Below are 21,831 nucleotides of genomic sequence, written 5' to 3'. Positions count from 1 at the left end.
CTTCCGTCTTGGGATGGGTATTCCGTCGTGCAAACAACGCTGCAGCTTCATGGCTGTCATGCGACATCAGCGAAGTCTTTGCTTGGGCTTGGGCGTTTGAAAATATAGTAGCAAAAAATTATATGAACGAAGCAGTAAGTACGCAGTAGCCGAGAAAGTTTAAGTCCCAAAAGTCTTTCCCGGGCTTTCAGTTGAAGCTCTTGTGAAGCTCCATCGTTTGCTCAAGAAACGGACGGGACATCGGTCGAAAACGATCGGTCACAAACGATTACGGGTGGAGTTCCATGAATGGCTTATGGGTGGTATGTTAGCATCCCTTTACCTTACTAACCTGCAGCTCACCAGAGTGCAAAGAAGTCCCTCCCCACCGCGGGTTGCACCCCATTCTACACACTCCGTATAAAATTCTGTGTTTAACTGGTCGTTAGAATGTTTGTACATGTCGTCCAGGTGAACGACGTCAACTGGGCTGGCCGGGTTTTGCAGTAATGCAGGCCGTGCTGAACGAAAAGAAAAAGGCAACGTGTGTCTAAATGGTGTGTCGTACTCCTTCCCGTCTGTAATGGTCCCCGGGGCTGGGTAAAGAAATAGAAGCATACCGAAGCCTTAGCACACACGGACATGCCTTGGTCCTCGAGTACAAAGGCTTGTTATTGTCTTGGACATGTCCGGTTCTATGGGTTTCCACTTGAAGATTGTTGTGTAGTCATCATATTATATTACCGATCCCGAACATTCATCCAACCGTTCTCTACTTCCATACAGACCTCGAGCGCCATCCCTTCTAACACACCAGGAATGCAAATATTTATTGAAATCATCGATTGAAGTCTATCCCTAATCCCTTCCATAATCGTTGGTGACAGTTTTAAGGGTAGAAACGTAAGGTGACATGCGTATCTTGTTTTCTGGTCAGGATCAACTTATTACTAGCCGGTGGCAAGCCACTTGAAACCACATTACCGTGCCGATCCATTCTCGAACCTTTTCGTAGCAGCATCTGCCAGGCATTTGAAAGTAATAATAGCCACAGCAGATGCTTAAAATATGCGCAATCGAACCAATCGTCGTTTCGCAAAAATGGGAGCCAAACCAATGGTTTAACGTTAAACGTGCTCTGAGGAATGGGAAGTGATAGCTTGTGAGGCTTATTGCGGTAGATAAATACAATTTTTTTTGTCCTTCTATACCATATTTTGCCGATAGTCGAACAACAGTTTGCAGTAAACGGGCTTGACAGGCCGGTTTTGTGAGTGGCCAGGGTTTATCGTAAAATACGAAACAAGAAAAGACTATACATTGTGACGGTCAAGTGTGGATGATAGAAACTGCTAGAGTGTTCCAATAAAATGGGATCAAATGGAAGAAAAGAATTATTTTGCAATCTTGCCCAGTACGTTGTAGACATTTCGTGGAAAAATGAACCATATGTTCGAACACTGACACGATTTACGGTCCAAAAATAAGTTCTCTTTACGTTCCAAACATGTCGCCTAGTTGATAGGAAGGCTTAATAGGTTTAGGACGATATCGAAGGTGACTGAAAATACATTAAATGACATGCACATGCAATCACCATTTGATAGGTTGTGCATCGAAACAGTTACTGGTCCGTACGTGTCATGTATACTCCAATAATAGCGTGTTGTTTAGACAACAGGTAGAGCAGTTTTTTTTCTGGGACACGAGGACACTCTCATGACGAAAATAACTGGGCACATAGTTCATGAGTTTCGGCACTGTCAAAATGACAATAATGACATGTACTAGCATGTTGAGGGTGAAATACCTTGAAAGACCTATTTGGCAAAACTTCCAGTATGGATACGTTACAATATGATATGAAATGGGAAAATTTTCGGCAAACTAAGAACTCTAAATTTACTCAAGAAGAGCAGCTTTCTTGCTTCCGTTGAAATAAAATAAATCGCTAAAACAAACTTGAAAGCTATTAAAAAAATTGAAATTACCAATAATTTTTTGAAATATGAAGGATCTAAATCATTTTTTGTTTAACACATTTCAATAATTTGACTTTGAAAGCCATGTGGTGGAACAAACAAAGACAGACTGTAAAATAGCAACACAAATTTTGAACCGAAAAAAATTCTCATATTGTTACCATTCCTTAAAAGTGCACGATGATTTCTTTGATCCGAATGTTATTCCTCATGTGGCCACGGAACGGCTCAAGGATGGGATGCTCCCCGCTTTTTTCTGCTGTCACAAACTTTCTGAAGTCAAGATGGAATTGAAATAGTTTTCCCAAGCTTCCCTTCTGCTTATGATGCTCCAGTCGGTGAGTTGCACACCTTACCTCACTTTCTCACTACTACAACTTTCGAACAGGAAGGCTTTTCTTTATGTCTCAAAATTTTCCACACGGATGGCTGCCGTCGCAAAAATTCCTCTTCCCATTTTTTGTTTAGTTTGCTCAATTTTTGCTACTGTTTCGGCTTCTCTAAGTTGTCTCTAAGTCGGCACACAACTTTGAATACCTTCTGTGAGGTATACGGCCAAGAAAACTTCATTCATTCGATGTGCGCTCACTTGCACCTCACCGAGGAAGACCGTTTTGGGGGAGCACTCACTAAACTGGGCGCAAAAACGATGCATTTGCCATGGATGCAAAAGTATAAATCCGTCAAAAGTTTATGTCTGCGTGAAACGTGAGTTGAAATGTATATATTTGTGCGGGTTTCGCTTGCCATACAGGGGCGCGAGTTGACGCCATGTTTTCGTGAGTCAGTCTGTCGGTTTGCTTTTTTGCCTGCCGTGGAGACAAACGATGAGAATGTTATCCGCTAGAGAGAAAAAGAGGAAGGGAAAACACGCGCGGAAGGGGAAAGTTTTCCACCGAGTTTTGATATTTTTCAGTTTCATCTCGCTGGCTGGTTGTACTTTTGCTCCGTTTTTTTGTCATCCCTTCATCCGTTTCATTGCTAAACTGTAGCAACTTTTGACGCTCGGAAGCCGTGCATAATTTTGCTTCCTGCTGTACATTCCCGTAAGTCAAATAGTGCATTAATGGACAAATTGGAATATAATTTCATGCATCATTTACTGTTGCGGAATTTCTTTGCCACTCTTTTATGATGTTCTCGGTTGTTTGGGCAGTGGTTGTTACTTTTGCAAACTGTTGATGACTGTTGCGCACCTGGCGGGTTTAGCGGTGGTACCACTTTCTGCTGATCGTCATACTTTATAGAAATAGCTTTCAGTTGCACTTTTCTACATTCGTATTCGTACATTTGTTGAGTAAAAATTCTTGTACAAAATAATTAATCAGCTTTATTTTTTTTTCTCTTTACAGGTAAGTTTGCTGAGCTTTAAAGAGTTAGACGACGGAAGGATTAAGAGATTGAAAATTGTCCTCAAAGTTTCGTGCGTCTATCGAACGTAAATATTATACTTGTAGTAATTCAGTTTTATGTTCCAGTAAATTATTTTATGCTTGAACAATTGAAACCCTCTTGATAGTTGAAGCATTGAAGCATATTAAGTACATCGCAAATGGAAACAATTATATACTTATAGCATTCAATTTGATGCGCACAATATGTACCCACACTCTGGCGAATGCTAAATCAATCCCTTATCTCAACCGCACTCATCGTATTACCATACCGATGTAAGATTTATGTTCCATAGTACCTATGTACATAGCTCCATTATCCATTTACCTCCCGTGTGTGTGTACGTGATGAACTCTGTACCAAATGTCGTGACAACAGTACCCGTGGGATCAGTTTACACTCCCCCCCTCTTTCGTGTGGAGCTGGTACGGGAATTGATAATAATTTTCCACCGTTCAAACGCCACACACGCACACACAGCGTTCGATAAATGAATCGAAAATGAATAGAGTTAATTGAGCAATTAGTGGAAATTTTCGTGAAATGATTAATGCAAAATGACGGATCCGCTTCACCCACCGGTGGGGTTGGGTTACTTTTACTGGGCCGAAAGGATCGATATGATTGGAATGGTTTGGTAAAGTGTAATGGACGGTTGGCCCTTTTGGTCGATGACTTCTAGAATAAGTTTTCGTCTCTCTAGAGACGTCGGTACTTGAAAATATGGTTTTTGGTCGTATTGATGGTTGCCCCGCTTGTTGGACTGCTTTGGGTGGGACGGTGAGAGACAGTTTTATTTACACACGAGAATTTCATGCTTCATTAGATACTAGTAAGTATGTTTGTAAGTTTATTTGGGATGCAGCCACGATGGGGTTAGTGCAGGGTGTAACGCAAATAGGTCATTGGATTCATTTGATTCAACTGATTTATTGACCTCACCTAACCAGGTCTGCTAAGCTAAGACATTTACTGGCATAAGCGATACATTATCGGGAAGGTGCATCTTAATCAGTAGTAAATTTCATCAGCTTCGACCACTAGCTGTAATTAAACCTTGTGGTTGACGAGTGGATTAATGTTGACAATTGCTAATGCGATGGAAACGATCGGTATCTAAATTGTAAAGAATAGTAATGGCAATTACCTAATTCAATCTAAATATTAGATCTCTTTAAGAAGAGCTATACGTTCATTTGTAAATTCTTCATTTGAAAGTTGTTGAAGATTTGAATATTTTTTATTAAGTAAGTAAAATACAGACTCCACCAAATAGATCTTTCTAACTGGTTAAAAAAGATCATCTGAAAGCTATCCTAACGCAAGCACATGTTGCGAGTCAACCAGCAATTTGCTGCACGTGCTCTAATGCATTCTGCTTCACCGTACGGTACCACCAGCAGGAAGACAATTTCCAACCCCAAGCCAAAGGGTAGTGCCTGCGAAACAAGTGGAAAAATTTCAAACACGATGCACGCTTTGGTGCATTCGTTGCGCTTGACGCTGCTATCAAACTGGTACAGTGTGCTTCCACACCGGCAACTTCCAACCCTCAGTTCCTGACTGCTCAGTTCATATGCATGCCAATTAAATATTTAAATAACATTAAACATATGTTTCAGTGTAGCGAGGAAAATTTCAATTTTTCCCAAACTGCTCACTGGTGGAAAGTGGGCAAAAGTAGCCGTAATACATTCCGTGTGCCAGTTGCGTTATAATCGGCAGGCAGGCAGGTACACTCTTTGCTCACCGCGGCACTACCTTATCGGTCTGGCTGCGGAGTGCGTTTGTGCGGAGTGGCTCGGCAGTTATTTCATAAGGTTTTGCTGCGCCGCTACCGCATCAATGCAGCATGTTGCGCACTTCCAAAGGACATTATCATTTTGGATTGGACGATGATGATGGCAACGACGCGACGCGTGTACCGTATGGCTTTTTCCTCAATTTTTGTTGCTTCTTTTCTTCCCCTTCAATGTTTAACTAGCCGTGGCTGGTACTCTTGCCACGCGCTTCGGTCCGTTTTTATTGTCATCATTGCATATCGGCCGCATATGTCGCCCTGGCACCGTTGGCATGCAAGTGTAGAACTGCACCCAAACGCTGGTGCGCTGCGTTGAATGACCTGCCAGCGCTACACGCCAGTTCCGTAAATACGCGAACTTCGTCCACCCGGGTTAATAGAGAAATTCTTCACTTTTTCCACTCAGCGACACGCTGTCACACGCTGTCGGGGATGGCTGGTGGGTTGCATTCTTTTACGTGCGGGTGGTTTTTTCGGTGGAAAGCATTTACGGCATATTGCATCCGTTTTGCAAAAGCGCTCATGCATGTGAGTTTTAGAACCGATGGTACGCTTCATTGCGCTCGTGTATTTTGAGAACCGCGTGGCGTTGCGTTATTAAAGCGACATCTCCATAAAACTTGTTTGGCGAGGAAAGAATATGGTACATCCTAATTCTAGGTATGATTAATAGCTTGTAATATTTTAAATAATTTTGTTAATCTATTTCGAATTTAAAATTTTTATCATAAACATTATTGTAAATGGCTTACAAAACTTTCAAGACATAAATTTAAAAAAGTCTCGTAGGCTGTTAGGACAATAATTTATTTTCTTTCCACAAATATTGCATTTCATGGATATAAACACTTTTCATGCTGCAATATTTGTACCCCTAAAGAAAATTGCATTCGGAGTTGTACGCCTTCCTCAAGCGAGCCGTCGTTAGAATGTTTGGTAAGAAATCGTTTCGAATGTCTCGTCTAACCCTCATCATGATGGTAGAAGCTTCGGTAATTTGTGTACTCATCACAACCAAGTCCACCGATCTGATGTGTGTATTATGCTTTACCGTGTGGTAAAGGTACGATCATCGTGTGCTATTTTACCTACTTTGAGCATTAGTATCGTGGCACAACAACCCGCAACGGTGAATTCATTCCGTACGGATTATGGCAACATTTGCCATCGTTTGTAATGGAATACGAAGGGGGACAGCAAAAACTCGTTAGAGGGAAAGCTAACGAGCGTACCGGGTTTTCGGTTGTATATTTTATTTTTGCTAAGAGTTATGCAGGGAAGGGACTGAACGGTTTGGCTTATTTTGAGGCATCGAAACTTCGCCAGAGATCAGCGCATCCTGCGCGGGAGCCGGATGTGCTCTGCAGCACACACGGTGTCCAGGTGAATGGATCGCTGTGCGAGTGCGACGAGTGCGACGTTAGCGCGTCCGCATAACAACATCCACTTATCTGTGCTTTCCGCATTCCGGTTTCCGGTTAGCAGGCGATTCGAATCCTTTACCTAACCGGCCACGCGAATTAAAAAAAAGTAAAACCTTCCTACCCAGCGGATGCAGAAGACTGATGGACAGCTTGTGGTGGAACTTGGGAGTCGCCTGTTTTTTTCTTCTTCTCTCTGGCACACCTAGCTTCAGTCCCAGTTTCCCAAAGTGCTGTGGGGAGTATTCATGTTCCTCCTCTTTTTTCTGTTGTTGTTGAAAATGAAATGATTGCGGTCCTAGGTTTGTACAGTTATAAATGGGCACGGGGTAACCATTTGGTAGGAGTTGTGTAGGGCTGGTAAGGAAAATTGGAGTGTTCGCGCTCCGTTTAGCGTAGTTCCGGTTGGCAGCCAGCGTGTGCGGCACAAATGCGCGTCCCGGTTTTGTTGGTTGAAATGAGATAAAAAAAGCACACACACTCAAACGAACGGCTTCATCTCCAGTAACAGGAAAGTGGAAAACGGCCACCACACATCGTCTGCTTTGACGTGCCATTTTGTGTACATTTGTTGCGAGCCGCCTCGGCCAAAGGAGTGCCTCCATCAGTGGAGGAGTATGTTGTGTGTGTGTGTGTGTGTTTGTGGGAAATTCAGTACCGGTACCAGATAAAAATGTACATGCATAATGAAAAACGCAAAAGAGATGTTTCGGTTCATGTTGGAAGGCACGAAAGAGGAATGTGTCCTGGTAGCTTGGAGCGGGGAAAAAATGGACGCTTTTTTCTTTATTTTGTTACCTTAAAAAAAGAAATATACGATTGGAAGGAAGCATAAATGGCACATCATACTATTTGATGTTTCATCAAAGGGTTAGCAAATGTAGAGTTCCGTTTGTGATTCAAATAATGAATAAAAAAAGAAATACTTTTTAAAATGATTATAAACAGTAAAGTTCTGGATAAAAATCATTGCGCTAGAGATGATAAAGCAAACCATATTTTAACTTTTTCTCTTTAATGAATTGCAGTATTAAGCACTGATTGAATTTAGCTACATAAAAAGCTTATTGTATTTTTCACGTGAAAAAGATCCGCGGATGATCATAACTGTAAAGCTTGTTATTGCATTACTGCATTAATCCAAACCGTACATAGCATATTCCCTAGCAATCACTTCAAACCAATCTCTTTTGCCAGCTCCTCTACCTAAGCTACCATGCCTTCTTCCTATCCCGGCCAAGCAGCATCGTGGGATGAAATTTTAATAAATTTAATTCAATTGCAACAACAAACACGCTATCGGAGACGGTTGGCGTAGCTTGCGAGGGAAAAACGAGGAAAGCGTACCTCACAATCGAGAGGCCAATAGTTGAGGCTGTCGAAATTACGTAGAAGGTTAGCCTTTTGTAAGGGAAGATTCAATTGAAATTTATTCATTTATGCCACCATCATGCCGATGGTGCACGCGTTTACCTTTGCCGGCTAGTGTCCCGGGCCGGCATCTTGTTGCTTCTTTGCGGGAAGCAGAAAAAACGCTCCACGCGTCCTAAAGCCTTTCACTATCCGACTATCCGAAGCTTGTAACATATGTGTGTCTCTATGCGAGTTCCGTACTTTTACACCCGTCCCGTTGTTTTGACATCATGCACAAGGCAGCAATAGCAAGCGAAATCAGTACGATAGAACCATCCCACAAAAGACGCTCAATGCCTCGCGTGTGTGTGTCTGTCGTCCTCACGGGTTCGCTATTTCTTGTGGCATTACGCTTCTATTGTTATTACAGCAAAATTTTACCAACCATCGACGAGCAATATTGATTTTATCCAGCCGTTGCTTCACTGTTTGCCATTGCCTTCCACCCTGCACCTGGCACACACCGTGAGGCGGAACTTCCTTCTCATCGACAAATACATCCGGGCACCAAAATTTGGTTTACCGATTTGGGCCAAGATACTTCTGTAGTTTTGCTGTCTGCTTATTGAGTACGTTTCGCTTTCTTCGGTCAGCTCGAACTAGATGCAGATGGTAAGTTGAATGCTCTGGTGGAAGATTCGTACGCTTCTCTTTCGCCCCCTAGTCTCTTTCGCCCCCCTTTTTTCGGCAGGGCGAGCGTTAGCGGATAAAGGTATTAGATAGCTTACCGCCATCTACAAAATGCTTGAAAGATACACACACACATGTACAACGGCACAACCCTCCCATCTGTCCCAAAACGCTAGCAAAACGCCGTTCGGTCGAGCGTGCGAAAGGAAAGTCAATTACAGATGGAAAATAGCCCTCACCAGTTTCCATCCCGTACTCTCCATACAATGACGTCGGTTGCATCGGTTTTGGTTCAGGGTGAATTTTTTTTTTGGTATTTGTTGCCACCATGAGGGGGGAGAGTTGCTTCCTTGAATCGAAAGATGTCGAAACATGGGAGGAAAAATACACATACACGAGCGAAGATTGGATTCTTGCCGAGTTTGAAACCGAGCGCTTGGTGCCACTAGATTTCCTCTTCGCCCCGAAGGAAATCGGGCTAAGCAGTACTTGTTGTGTTGTGGTGACGGTGATTTGGACCGAACTCTAGAGCGTGTAGTGGCAGTAAATTTATATTGCATGCTGTTGCTTTCGGCGTACGTATCGACCGACAAGAAAAGTGCGCTATTTGTTCAGCGTGAATGTGATTGAATTTTTGCATATGTGGATCCATTACGTTGTCATTTCGAATGATATTATGTGTGTGTGTGTGTATTTGTATTTGTGGAAGGAAAAGATTGTTTCGCATTGTTGCTGTATTCCAAAGAAATCTTTTTTCACAAATGCAAATTGCTATTACATCATAAATTTGCTCCTGATAATAATCTTCTTGAAAAAAGAAACAAGGAATAATTGAAAATTTAGTTAAATATCACATTTTGTAATTTAAATCCGTGACAACAATTCTATTAACTAATGATATTAAATGCAAAAATGCACATAACATGCAGCTACATACTACCATACAAAAAAACAAGAACTTATGCTATTCAAACCCATATATGTTCGGTTTCGTGTTGCTTCGGTGCTGCTGTGTAAAATTATGTTTCAAACCCTCACTCTCCCTCTGTCACTCGTCTTACTCCAACCACATGTGCTAAGGGAAGTTTTTGCAAGTTACGCCCCAAGCAGTAAACTCAAAAATCCTACCTTAACATCATTAAATTAAAAGTTGTTCAAAATGTATGAGACGATCATAAATAACGAATGATTAAATTAGCAAATCTCTGGCGCATAACGATCCGAGACCCGACTGCCTCACGTACCCATCGGTCCGTGACTTTGCACAACTCTTCTCAGCAACGTACATTTTTACGTGGAGAATGTGGAGATGATGTTTCTGCATGCCAGCCGAATTACCGAGTTACCGGGTTACATACCCGGTACCATACATACTTGAGAAGGCTTTGCTCGTTATGGTTTCATCCCCTTCGTTCCGTCGAAGTTTGTCTTGGTGGGTAGGTCGGTGGGTGAGGGAAAAATTCGGTGTAAAAGGCTGAAGCGGAAGCGATGACACCATACTTGTTAAGATTTTTGCCAACCCCTTACCTACCCTTCCATGGTCATGTGTGCCTGATCGTTCGAGCACGTGTATGTGTATTTTTTTTTGGACGAAAGGAAGCAACAGAAATTAAAAGTGCTGACTGTGAGTGCGACGTACAAGTTTCAATTTTTGTTGACATCTTTCGCTTTCGTGTTTGATTTCCTTCTTATGAAAAAAGCGGAGGGTGAGAGACAGAGAGACAGAGAGAGAGATTCATGTTAAACCCTTCTTACATGTTTGCTGATTAACACGAACACAAGACAACGCTTCAAATGCGGGTTTTTGTTCCTTTATCCAAATAAATAACTTGTTGGGAGTATTTTTAAAATGATAAAATTTTTACGGTTTTTTCTGGATCAAATAATCCACCTTTTTTCAGTTAACAATTGATAGGATTGATAGCGAGCACTATAAAAATCTTCCCTCATTCTCACATCAAACCTTCCCGGTTGGGTTGAATGTTAAAGTTTGCCCGTGCAACAACAAACCCATCATCGTTAACCTTCGATAAGGACGACGGAATAAACGATGGCGAATCCCACCAGCAATGATGCAAACCAAGCGGCGACACCAACCAACCGCGACTCGTCAGCCGCGTTTGTTACGATATTGTGAAAAAGTAATTAAAAATTGTTAATGAAAGTATGAAATTTTGATGAAGCTGTTTTCTTCTACCGCTCATTATTGGCCTCGTACCTCGTAAGTGTTTAGGGTGGCGCGAAGGTAGTTTACCCCGAAAATGGGATGGGCAACCCACTCCCCCCGGCTAGCGTCCAGGTGGGTGCCGAAGACTTAATGCTTTTAAACGAAAAAATTCAAACAAGCAAGATGGAAGACGAAGAAGTTGGACGCTTGCCAATCTGCCTTGCGGTGCAGTGACTGAAGTGGCTCTTGGAGTGTCTTATCAATGTGGCAAGATTTAAGGGATAGAAAAATGGGGGCGATTAATAGGGAGACGAGTTTGCTGCCATATCGCAACGGTTGTACTGGCTCGTTCTGTACGGTAGTTTGGATACAATTATCTGACCTGAGGACGCACACATTATACGGGGACGGTACTCTCCTTCGGTAAGTATGTGGTTAATTTCACTACCACGTTGTAAAACAGGGGATAAAATCTGTGCAATACTCTGCTTACATGCATCTAACATGAACCTCGTTTTTTTCTCGTGTTTGTCTGCCACAAAATCAGCCTCAAGCAAAACGGAAGCATTTCTCTCCTTTACACATACACACGCTTTGTACAGGACCTGGTAGTCAATTTAGAAACATTCTTCCCCAGTGACAGATTGTGGTTTGGGCACACATGCTGTTGACAAGATGGAAACATTCTGCACATATGTTCTAAACCTTCATTCAAACCGCCCCCTCCCAGACTGTCCTTCCTCTTGACCATTACCTAAAGAATAATAACCGCGTGCGGTGGAATGGTGCCATTTGACTCAACCACTTGAGGACACAAGAAAAAAATGGTGACCGGCGATTTGTGAGATCTAAAGTGCGAGCAATATGTGTTGCTGCATAATTGATAACATGCGACCATGTTGCTTTAGAAGTGGCTTTTCCCTTTTTTTTTGGTTGGGTGTGCGAGTCTCCAGTGGACATTTCATTATACCGTTCGAATGGGGTTTTCACTTTCGCTCTGACTACCACGGTTGTGTCAAAATGTGTGGCACACAAATATACACAAAACGTTAATCAAGTGGGTGGTGGTGGAAGCTCCCTTAAGGGATGCGGTGAAATGGCATCTCGTAAAAAAAGGTTAATTTTAATTATCATAAAACCGAATATGAAACAAACCGAAATGGCGCACGTTAAGGTATGTGCAAGAAAGCCAAAAATAAAAAAAGAAAGCAAGAAAAACACACAAACGAAACGGTCCAATTTAGCTTCCACGAACGCACCTTGACGATGTTCGGATGGTGCGCTTTGTTCGAAATTGACGATCAGTGTGTGTGTGTGTGCAGCGTGGGGTAAAAGCAGAAGTTTTTGCACCACTAACTACCACGCAGAATTACCCCACTAGAGTACTTCAGTCATTCGCCGCTTAATGGTTAGTAATCATTTCGCCGAAACAGAAGTCAACGCACCGCGCCACACAGCCACTGGCTGCTGACTATAAAATGAAACACTTTCACCGCGTCCAAAAATCATAGCTCATGCTGCTGTTTGGCTGCTGCTGCATCAATGCCAACAGTGTGTTTGGGTTTTATGGGCTCTGTTTCTGATTGCTCGGGCGTGCACTTCATCATCGGCAGAACTTTCGGTGCGACGTAGTGCACAAGAGGGACGACCCAAGAAACAGAACCATTCATTGTGCTTCGAGCATAAATCCACATCCACGCACACACACAATGTTGGTTTAAATCTTTCGCTGTAAAAATGAGGTCTGGAAGAGAAGGATGAGAGAGGAAGGAAGGTGGTGACACAAAGATGACAATGGTGGTGGCAATGCAAGAAAGCTCATTTTTGAATTTTTAATGCTTCATCTTCAACGCACAGGGGGTCTCTCTCCTTTTTCGGGAGCTAGTGGTGGTGGCATCCTCTAGGATATAATCTTAGAATTGTCAGACCACCGTCAGTCGTTAACTCTGTGCCGTTTGATGAGCTATCATCTGCTTGATGCGATGCGGTTTAATTGATGATCGTCGGTTACTGGCGGTTACTGTAGGTCAGAGACAGATGGAAATTAGCAGCGGTATGATGTGGCTTACTTGACGACTTTGTGGGTAATGTTAAGAGATGTAAAGTTGTACACTCTGGGGACGATTCCGAACTGCAAGAAACCGGTGACAATCGTAACTGCAAAGATGTCCGTACATTAGCATCCTAGACAATTTTTATTGTTGCATTCTTAACTTCTTTTTCCAGAGTGTACAGTTTTATAGTAGTTACTTAAACCCTAATTTAATATTCAAAGAAAATACATTTAATCTACTTTTTTTTAAATCATTTTCTATATTTTGTATAAAAGCGACAAGAATTGGATTATTCACGACACATTAATAATTTTAAAACACATGAAATATGCGATTAGTGTAGTAATTGTTCATCAGACGGTGATAATTATGTTCTTTAATCGTTGTTTAATGTAAAACCATTTTTCCTCCCATTTGTTTTGCTTATTTTCACAACATCTCGTTCCGAAACCAAAAGCTTCGATTGCTACTTAACCATTCTGCTCCTATATGCACCAGCTGCAGACGACAGCACCATTCAAACGGTCGGCTTAAACAAAGAGACAACAAAATGCAAAGAATCTTCCCATTTGCTGTCTTGTTTGTCGCACGAGTTTAATGGCAGATAACGAGCTTTACGGTTTTAAGCATCCAATACGCGAGCAACAACCAAAGCAAAATAAAACGAAAACTGCAACCAAAAAACCTCACAAAGATCTTGCTTATAGCTTCTTTGGACCTTGGAAAACACTGTGCCAGCGAAAAGAAACCATGTGAAACGATGCGGCATTGGGGAAAGTTGGACAGGGGCAGAAAATAAAAGTTGTAATTAAAAGCATGACGCTGCTTCTGCACCCGTGTCCTTATAAAGCGTTGACTGTTCATAAAAGTGATGCGACTAAGTGAGTGCCCTTCCGTCCGGTTTTTTTTTCCAGCATCCAGCAGCAATGTTGTGACTACTGCTAGCAAATCCAGCCACCAACGGCAACTTACGGAGAACGAAATTAAACATAAAATATGTTAATTTCACATGCGATTCTGATGTTGTTTCCATGTTTACTGTCGTTCTTGGAGACGGTTGATGGGGATTGGTAATGCGAGAATGGCAAGACGAAGCAAAGAAAAAAATGTGTAAATACCTTTTTGAAGCAATCTTTGCTTAATGAGAATGAGAAACATCAGTATTAGTTAAAATGTGTTCTTTTAAGGAATGTCATGTTGAGTCGTACAGTGTTGTGCTGCTTCTGTCGGCATAAGCTTGCGGTATAAAGGATATTAAACGCAACTCTAATTGTAGTTTACTTTCATTTTATTAACATTACTTATAATTATAAGCATTACCTTAATATGAACGCATATGGAGACTTAACAGATGTTACGTAATGAGCTTATTACTCCTTTTATTGAGATTTTACGCACGATTAACAAGTTTGTGTAATATTTTTGGGTTCTTAAACAATACCTTCCATTTAAGCGAAACTGAGGAATACATTATACCATCTATTTCTTTGGAACCTTTTTATTCAACATACAAAAGGAAATACTTTAACTGAAATCAAATGTAGCTTTTGCACGCCTCCATTAACACTGAGTATACTCCATTAATATACTAAGAACCGGCTCGTTCTGGTTTACAGTAATGAGTATATCTCCTCAATCTATGGTACTAGCTCTTAACGAGTTGTATGTTTTAAATGTAGTAACCTAATTTGAATACCCCTGTTTAAAGGTACATCGTTGTTTCCATCATGCCTGTTTATGTTGCGAAAAAGGAAACCCGTACCATCAACTTTTACCTCCTTTTTGCAATTGACAGGCTTTCTCGCAATTGTCAACCTTTGCACAACCTTTTTGGGGTGGTTTTTGGCCGACGCTAGTACAACCCTTACCATTCCAGGTGCCTACGGGGAACGCTGCCGACAAATTAACTTTCACCTGTGCTGCTGCATCCGTCAGGCACTGACGGCATCCAAACACACGACACAATACACTCCCGAGCCTTTCTTCCGATGCTGCTTGTTTAAGCATTCATAGCATCAGCGTAGCGACCCGTCCAGAGGCATTGCTTCTTTTGTGCCACACCGCTCTTCCATTCTGACAATAGTTTGAAATCTCGTTACTCCTTCGCAGCACCAGCGGGCTCAAGGGTTTCGTACATGTGTGGTGAAGGCGTTGTGCTCACAACCTCACCAATAGTGATGCATGTGCGTGTGTACCCGAAAGCAGAAGTAACTCCCTTTGGTTTTACCATTTCATTTCGCATCCAAACACACCCATCTCGTGGAGACACTATTGTGGGTGTAGAGTCGCGTGCCCGGGGACGTTATTTGCTAGGAATTTGACACTTACAGCCTTGCACAGACCGTACACCAGACCTACGCCACCATTCGCCACATCGCCAAAAATGTACTCTACCCCATGAGTGGAAAACTCGACCGTCAGGAAGGACGACTTTCGTGGTCGGCATTCGACTGAAATGTCTAAGGTCCCCCCTGGGGATGGGATTCCCCACTGCCTCAAGACAGCAGCGTCGGCTTGCCGAAACGCGAGTCACTCAACCAGTCAGTTAGTTTTTGGACCAGTCACTTAACGGCACCAGTCCTGTGTGGCACGTTACTATCGTTGCAGACTGGGAAATACCAGCAGGTTTATGGAACCAGTTATTGTAGATACTTTATCAAAATGAAGTCTACCAGGAGCTGGTCGCTACCAGCAAAACGAATGGCAATACGGGGCGGCACACATTATGGGGGGGGGGGGGGGGGGTTGCCTTACCTTGAATCTGTCGCGCGACACTTCGCGACGATTTTCTGAGGCTCTCCGAATGGAACAACGGGAAAAGGTAGTTCCACGCACACACACGGAATACAAGCCGTACCTTCCACAAATCATGCCTAAAGCTCACCTTTGAGCTCCCTGCTGGGAGTGTGCGACGTGTGGCAGTAAATGGCGCGCAAAAGAACGATTCCATTTCGTCGTACCCGGTCTCGGTGGAATTGCTCTAACTCTCGGAGATGTCGACGCACGGTTCCGCCGCACACGGTTGTGCCAATCTTTCATAGAGGTTTTTGGGGCGGGTGAACAAATCTTCTTCACGGTAGCACAAAACCACCGACCATCAAGCCTGCGAGTTGTGGGTAGGATAAGGTCGTTCTGTCTGAGATATGGCACCAGGACAGCTCGTTCACCGGGAGTACCAATTCGTACCATACCAAGACGTGAATTAAGCGTGTGTGTGTATGTGCATTGCGCGTAAAATCGCAAACCAGTGTACTTTCGTTTCTCCACACATTCTAGCACACAATCATATATCCTTTTTTTCTCTCCACACTCACTCACACACAGATATAGTGGTTTAATTTGATAAACGACTTGACATTTCATCTTCCCGCATACATGCAGGCAGCAGCTATTACTTGCTGTCAGTTCGCCCTGAGTAGTATTTGTAGCATGTGCAAGCACCAACCATTGCTTTATTATTGCTACGCTTTAGGTAGCCTAAACAGTGAAACCTCACCATGGAATGGTAGTAGGAAACGTACAAAATGGTAAGAATGATTTCATCGAAATTATAGTCACTTTCGTTGAATCGTTTTGTTACTTGGTAAATCGTTATTCTTGCTGGAGGATTGCAACAGTGAGCAGTTAGTGTGGGAAATTTCGGTATCATAAATAGCTGCCATAACGATATTATTTATTTCCTTACTTTAAGAACATGGGAGCAAGTGTTTTTGTTGAACGCCTCACAATGAGGTAATTAAATATTTTTCTCTAGTATGCAATTTTTCTAAAGGATATTTTTAACTATCAAAATGATTTATTAATAGTATTTTAAATGTAATAATTTCCTGTTGGTCGTCACAAGCTTACGCTTTCTACATAACTTTCAATCGTCACGATCAGCTTTGTGTTTCAAATTAACTCAAAAGCACCAACAACCGTAGCCTCTAGCCCTATGTATTAATGTTCACCGTGCTGATTTAAACCTGTGAACAGCTGAAGCACCATAATAATGAGCGATATAAATTATACGAGCTTTCGTGTATCGTGTCAGCAGGCCCCATGCTACTAGCTACTAGCAACAAAACCAATCCTTCTGCCTGTTGTTTAACGTTTGCACCTATTAGCCACATGCACATGCCAATAAAAGCATATGCGTTTTGAAAATCTAGTGTTACACAATGGCTTTGAATGGCAATGTCATGGTTGCGATGATACGCTATGACCTCAATCGGTTCCATAAAACGACACTTCAGTTTATGCAGCGCGTGACGGTAGCGATGCTTCATAAAATCCGCGAAACACTTGCCAGTGCAGCGATAAATCATACGAGCATAAATAAAGACCACCACTCCAAACAGACTAGCCGGCGTTGTTGAATACGCAGCTTTCTGCGCTTGAGTTATGTATGAATAACGCTTGCGACACGGGGTGAACCGTTTCCCAGTGTCGGCGGGCGAAGAAAACATTACGGAATATAGTAGCATGAGTATGTTTCTAGTGGCACACAATTAGATCGATTTGAAGAGGCAAACTCACAAAAGCGAATGATTAAGCATAAAGGGAACCGTTTCTAGCAAACGCTACTGCAATTGCATGGGAAGCATTTTTTTTGTTTCGATTAAGTGTTGTGCAGTCAATGAGCGATTTACACATATAAACAAGAATATTCTTTGTGTTTTTCAAGCAAAAAAATCTCCGATAGATGGATTTAACACAATAGGAAAGCTTTAAAAATTACCTTTGTTTTTCTCATTATCAATTAAAGAGCTCGAGAAAAAGCTTTACAAAGGAAATGAAATCCAAGACTAAAACATGTCAAATGATCCTGGTACGCAAATCAGCTTCGTAGAAATGCAATCCATTCTGTCAATAAGAATTCCGAATTCCATTTCAAGAACATCCTGCGTCGATTTTTTCTTTCACACAATCACACACACACTCAGATACATGCGTACTTTTTCGATTTATCTACTTATCTGGGATGGTAAAAGTAAACCAAAGGGGAGTCAAATCCCTCCCTTTCCTAAGTGGGCGAAGGAATGGACAGCTGGGCTACATTTACAACGATCTAAATAGGTCGTAAAAGAAATGTGATTTATGAGGGTTTGCCCGAAGCGAGAGGTTTCTTCCACAAGTTTGCTACCTTGGTATACGTCCCACGGTGCCGCTTTAGCTTCCGCCTTTCGTCAATAGAATTTCGAAGCGGGCGCTACTGTGCCGAAGTAGCGGTAGCCGGCCCACCTTTGGTAAAGTGTGAAAGGTCACCACCGTACCTTTTTATTGTATCGGGGCTCCGTGGGCCGAGGATTTGCTAATGGAGACGAGGATCACGGGTAAGAAGCACAATTTAGAAATGCCAATCCTTTGACCCGTACAAACCGGGAAAGGCATCGAATCGGACCCCCAATCTACACCAATTGACACCCAGTGTGTTTGGTGGTGTGTATATGTGTGTAATACGGAACGGTTTGGAAAGAAAAAGGTTTACGATTACAAATGATGCCCCATCGATGAGGGACGTTTTTTTTACCAATATTTAGCCGTTTCTTGGCCATTTCTTCAACTGCTCGAATGGCCGACCAATGACGGGTTTCGGAGGAGAGAGAGAATATTTTAATGTTGTTCGAATGCAAGACGACCATCTTGTGATACCCACCCACCTACAGCGGAGGCGGACAGGTCAAAACGAATATAAGTCACCGATACGCGAGCTTTCAGTTTTGGGTTACGGAGTAGTTTGAGTCTCGCACGATTTCAGTTGACCTCACGTCAATATCCAATTTGTTTATTTGCACCGTTCCGAACGGTGTACCGTGTTTGGTTGGGGCGCTGGTCAGGAAGGTTAAGGGGTAGTAAGATCGTACCCTTCATGTGGCTCGAAAATCAAATAACGGGTGGTAATAGATTTTCCTCTTCGAAGCACGAGCCCATTTGCCCGGTGTATGTGTGTGTGTTTTTGTTGCTATAGCACAACGGTAAGCAACACGAATGATAAAGCAGAGGAATGTCGAGAACATAATCGGGGTTTTATATAATACGGCAACCGGTGCGAAATCAATTTGGGTCGAAAGGAAATGGACCCGAATAAATCCCGTTCCCTTTTTTTCCCTTCGTTCGATAGTTTTTATGGCTGTTTTCCTTTTTTTGTGCGCGTGTGTGTGTGTATATGTATCAATCACTCAAAGGTACGCATTTGTCTGTGTTTTGCGGTGTTGCGATTGATGAATTGTTCTTTGTTGTAGTTGGCAAATGGATTTGTTTATTTTAAACCGGAAAAATAATGGGAAAAAAATATTCCCTGATGTGCTAGACATTTTATTACTTGAGCACTTTTAGCTTCATTGGACTGTTTATAGTGCTCGTTGGCTAAGTGAATGGGTGTTAAAAAATCTTCATACAATTCCTTAAAACCTCACGCAATAAACATTATCCCTATTCCAATTGGTACAAAGACGCACAGATGGGTATGGTTCATTAAAGCACACTACGAAATGAACGCTAGTGGAGGAAACGTTAGAAACGATCAGAAATTGTACAAGCTGTTTCTAGCTTGAAGCTATGACTATAAAATCGCTTTTTACGACCCGATTTTCAAGAAGCAAATAAAAAACTTTTCATGCAACAGTTGCTCCAAACTCAATCACTCCAACCGAGAGCGGAAGGATTAAATCGTGCTTAAATCCGTATGGTGTTTCGCGTACAGCAGACAGTAACAACACTAACCAGACAAAGCACTGTACAAAATCTTCAAAGTTATAGCCCACTGCGTGGTGCCTTCAGAGAGTCATCTGTTGCAAATAAATGTGCGATGTTGATGGTCTGGAAGGGTGGACTACTGCTCACCCGAGCTGCAACCGGTTGTCGATTGAATTTCCGATAAATAACCGATTTTCTCAGGCGCGTATAACCATTCCATGTATGGAATAAAGAGCGAGAAGGGGAAAAAAGTATTCCAGCAAACAACGTACAAAAAGTCGGTGCCGCAAAGATAGCTCCCGAAAGCACTCAAAATTGCCCGCAAGGGGATAATAAAGTTTTTGCTTTTACCCCCTTGGTTTTTATTTATTTTTTTCAGTTGAAGAACCAAGCGTAGAAGAGTTAAATTGAAACGAATTCGTATAGCAAAAAGAAAGTCCAGAAGCAAACAAAAAAAAATCCCCGCGACGGTCTTCGCCGTCTTGTGAAATCACCAAAGTTCTCGGGCATTGAGCCGTGCATCAGTTTTGTTCTAGCCGACTTTAACAGGAACCACAGCTGGGAATGTGATACGCTCGCGGTCAGTACCCCGGGTGTTTGCGAATGACGTTTCAAAGTGGAGTGAAAGAATTGAAGAAAAAATATAGATACACATCACGAACCACCATGCGTCTCCATCGGGAAAAAGAGTATTTGAAAAATTGCTCTTGCCCCAGCAACTGAACTTTGGTGCAAAAGTTCCGCTACACTCGCCTGATTGGCACGACGGTATGGGAAGCCGTCCAGTGTACGAGGTAAGCGAGGAAAAAAGTTGTGCTAGAAACGGAGAACGAAATAAAAAAAAAAAACTCAACACTACCTGCCCGTACCCGTTTTCCCTTTTTGGCTGCCATTTGCCGGGACAGCATTTTCCGGCCACCGACCACCAAGACCGTTTGGTACCGGCGAGCAGATGGGCCACTCACTCTTTTTTAATGATGATGGGAAGCAAAACGAGCGCACAGTGTGCAACTGAACGTGTTCATTCAGTGAATTAATTTGACAGCTCAGGTGCTTTATGATTGTAATTAGACATGCCTGGCACGTCGTCGTAGTCGTCGTCGTCGTCGTCGTCGTCGTCCTTGCCGATGATGTCCTGCTGTGTTCCGTGTTCGTACAAAAGAAGAAAGATCACCCATCGGAGGTAAGCGCCTGGCAGAAGGGGAGGAGTGCGGGTAATACCAAGTGCACGGAGACAAGTTTCCTTCCCTGTTGATGTACTATCAAGCAAACAGCGGAAATCATCTCAACCCACGGAAGAGAAAATCGTATTTTCTTCTCTGTCATTATTTATGTTGCAACACACCAACAACAACGGCCTGGGGGTTGGCAAGTGCACGGCGTGGAACCCATTTCATGTTCACCCATTTCACACGGCGAAGCTTTCGAAATGGTTCCATCCAAGATACATCATCGCACCGCTGCTCGATTGAGTCTTTCTTTCGTTTTACTTCATGATCTCATCGTCTTGGGAGAAGGGCATGTTGGTCTTTTTTTTTGTCTTCTCCACACTATAACCTGAAGCGACAGTATGGCTTGGGAAACTGGATCACTTTAAATGCAATCGTGATAGTTTATTCGATGCTAGGTAACAGCAAACAGCGTTACGCTGACGATGGTTGATAGCCCATTTGTGCAACAGGGCTACAATGATGAGCTTTTCGAAGAGAATAAAAACTGATTTTTCATTTTATTCTTATGCTACGTTAGCTAACTGTTAAACAGAATCGTGTTTGTAATGACTTATTGTAGTTCACTTGGGACAATTTTCTTAATGTGTTACATGCGCGCTTTTATGAGCCTGATCAACAGTTTTATATTAGCTTGCCTTAAAAAATACAACAGTATTAATTGTTTCAAATTGTTGATAACAGATAAGATATTTCAACAAAAATATAATAAAACACTGTGAAAAAAGATCGATCTTCACCACAAACTACCATGCGCCTCCATCGTTTGATCAATGAACAAATCCGCTCATGTAATATTCACAAACTACCATGCGCCTTCATCGATGACAGACGAACTTCGATTTTTTTATTAATTTTATAACATAATTTTTAACGAAGGCGTGTTTGTTTTCTACATAAAAAATTATATATTTTTTTGGCTTCATGACTCTACGAAGTACGATTTATGAACAAAAGAGTCCATAAGCTATTCGTAAAAACTAAAATAGTGACCATAAGAAAAAGCAGTTTCATTTATCGCTGTTCTCACTGTCCATTATTAGCTAAGTTTCTTATATATTCTTCCATCTTTAAAAGTAAAA

The 21,831-nt window shown here is 42.2% G+C and overlaps 1 protein-coding gene and 1 long non-coding RNA gene across 14 annotated transcripts in view; both read left to right on the top strand.

Annotated features, from left to right (window-relative positions):
* LOC125767667 (RNA-binding protein Musashi homolog Rbp6) overlaps positions 1-21,831 on the top strand; it is a 594,718-nt gene that overhangs the window by 468,982 nt on the left and 103,905 nt on the right. The gene's annotated exons all lie outside the window — the stretch shown is intronic.
* Positions 8,943-10,793, top strand: LOC125767717 (uncharacterized). The gene is made up of 2 exons (XR_007418815.1): positions 8,943-9,196; positions 10,523-10,793. It is a non-coding gene; the product is annotated as an uncharacterized LOC125767717 (long non-coding RNA).

This window comes from Anopheles funestus, chromosome 3RL (assembly GCF_943734845.2).
Source record: "Anopheles funestus chromosome 3RL, idAnoFuneDA-416_04, whole genome shotgun sequence".
Taxonomy (NCBI): domain Eukaryota; kingdom Metazoa; phylum Arthropoda; class Insecta; order Diptera; family Culicidae; genus Anopheles; species Anopheles funestus.
This window is presented reverse-complemented; position numbering and strand designations above follow the sequence as displayed.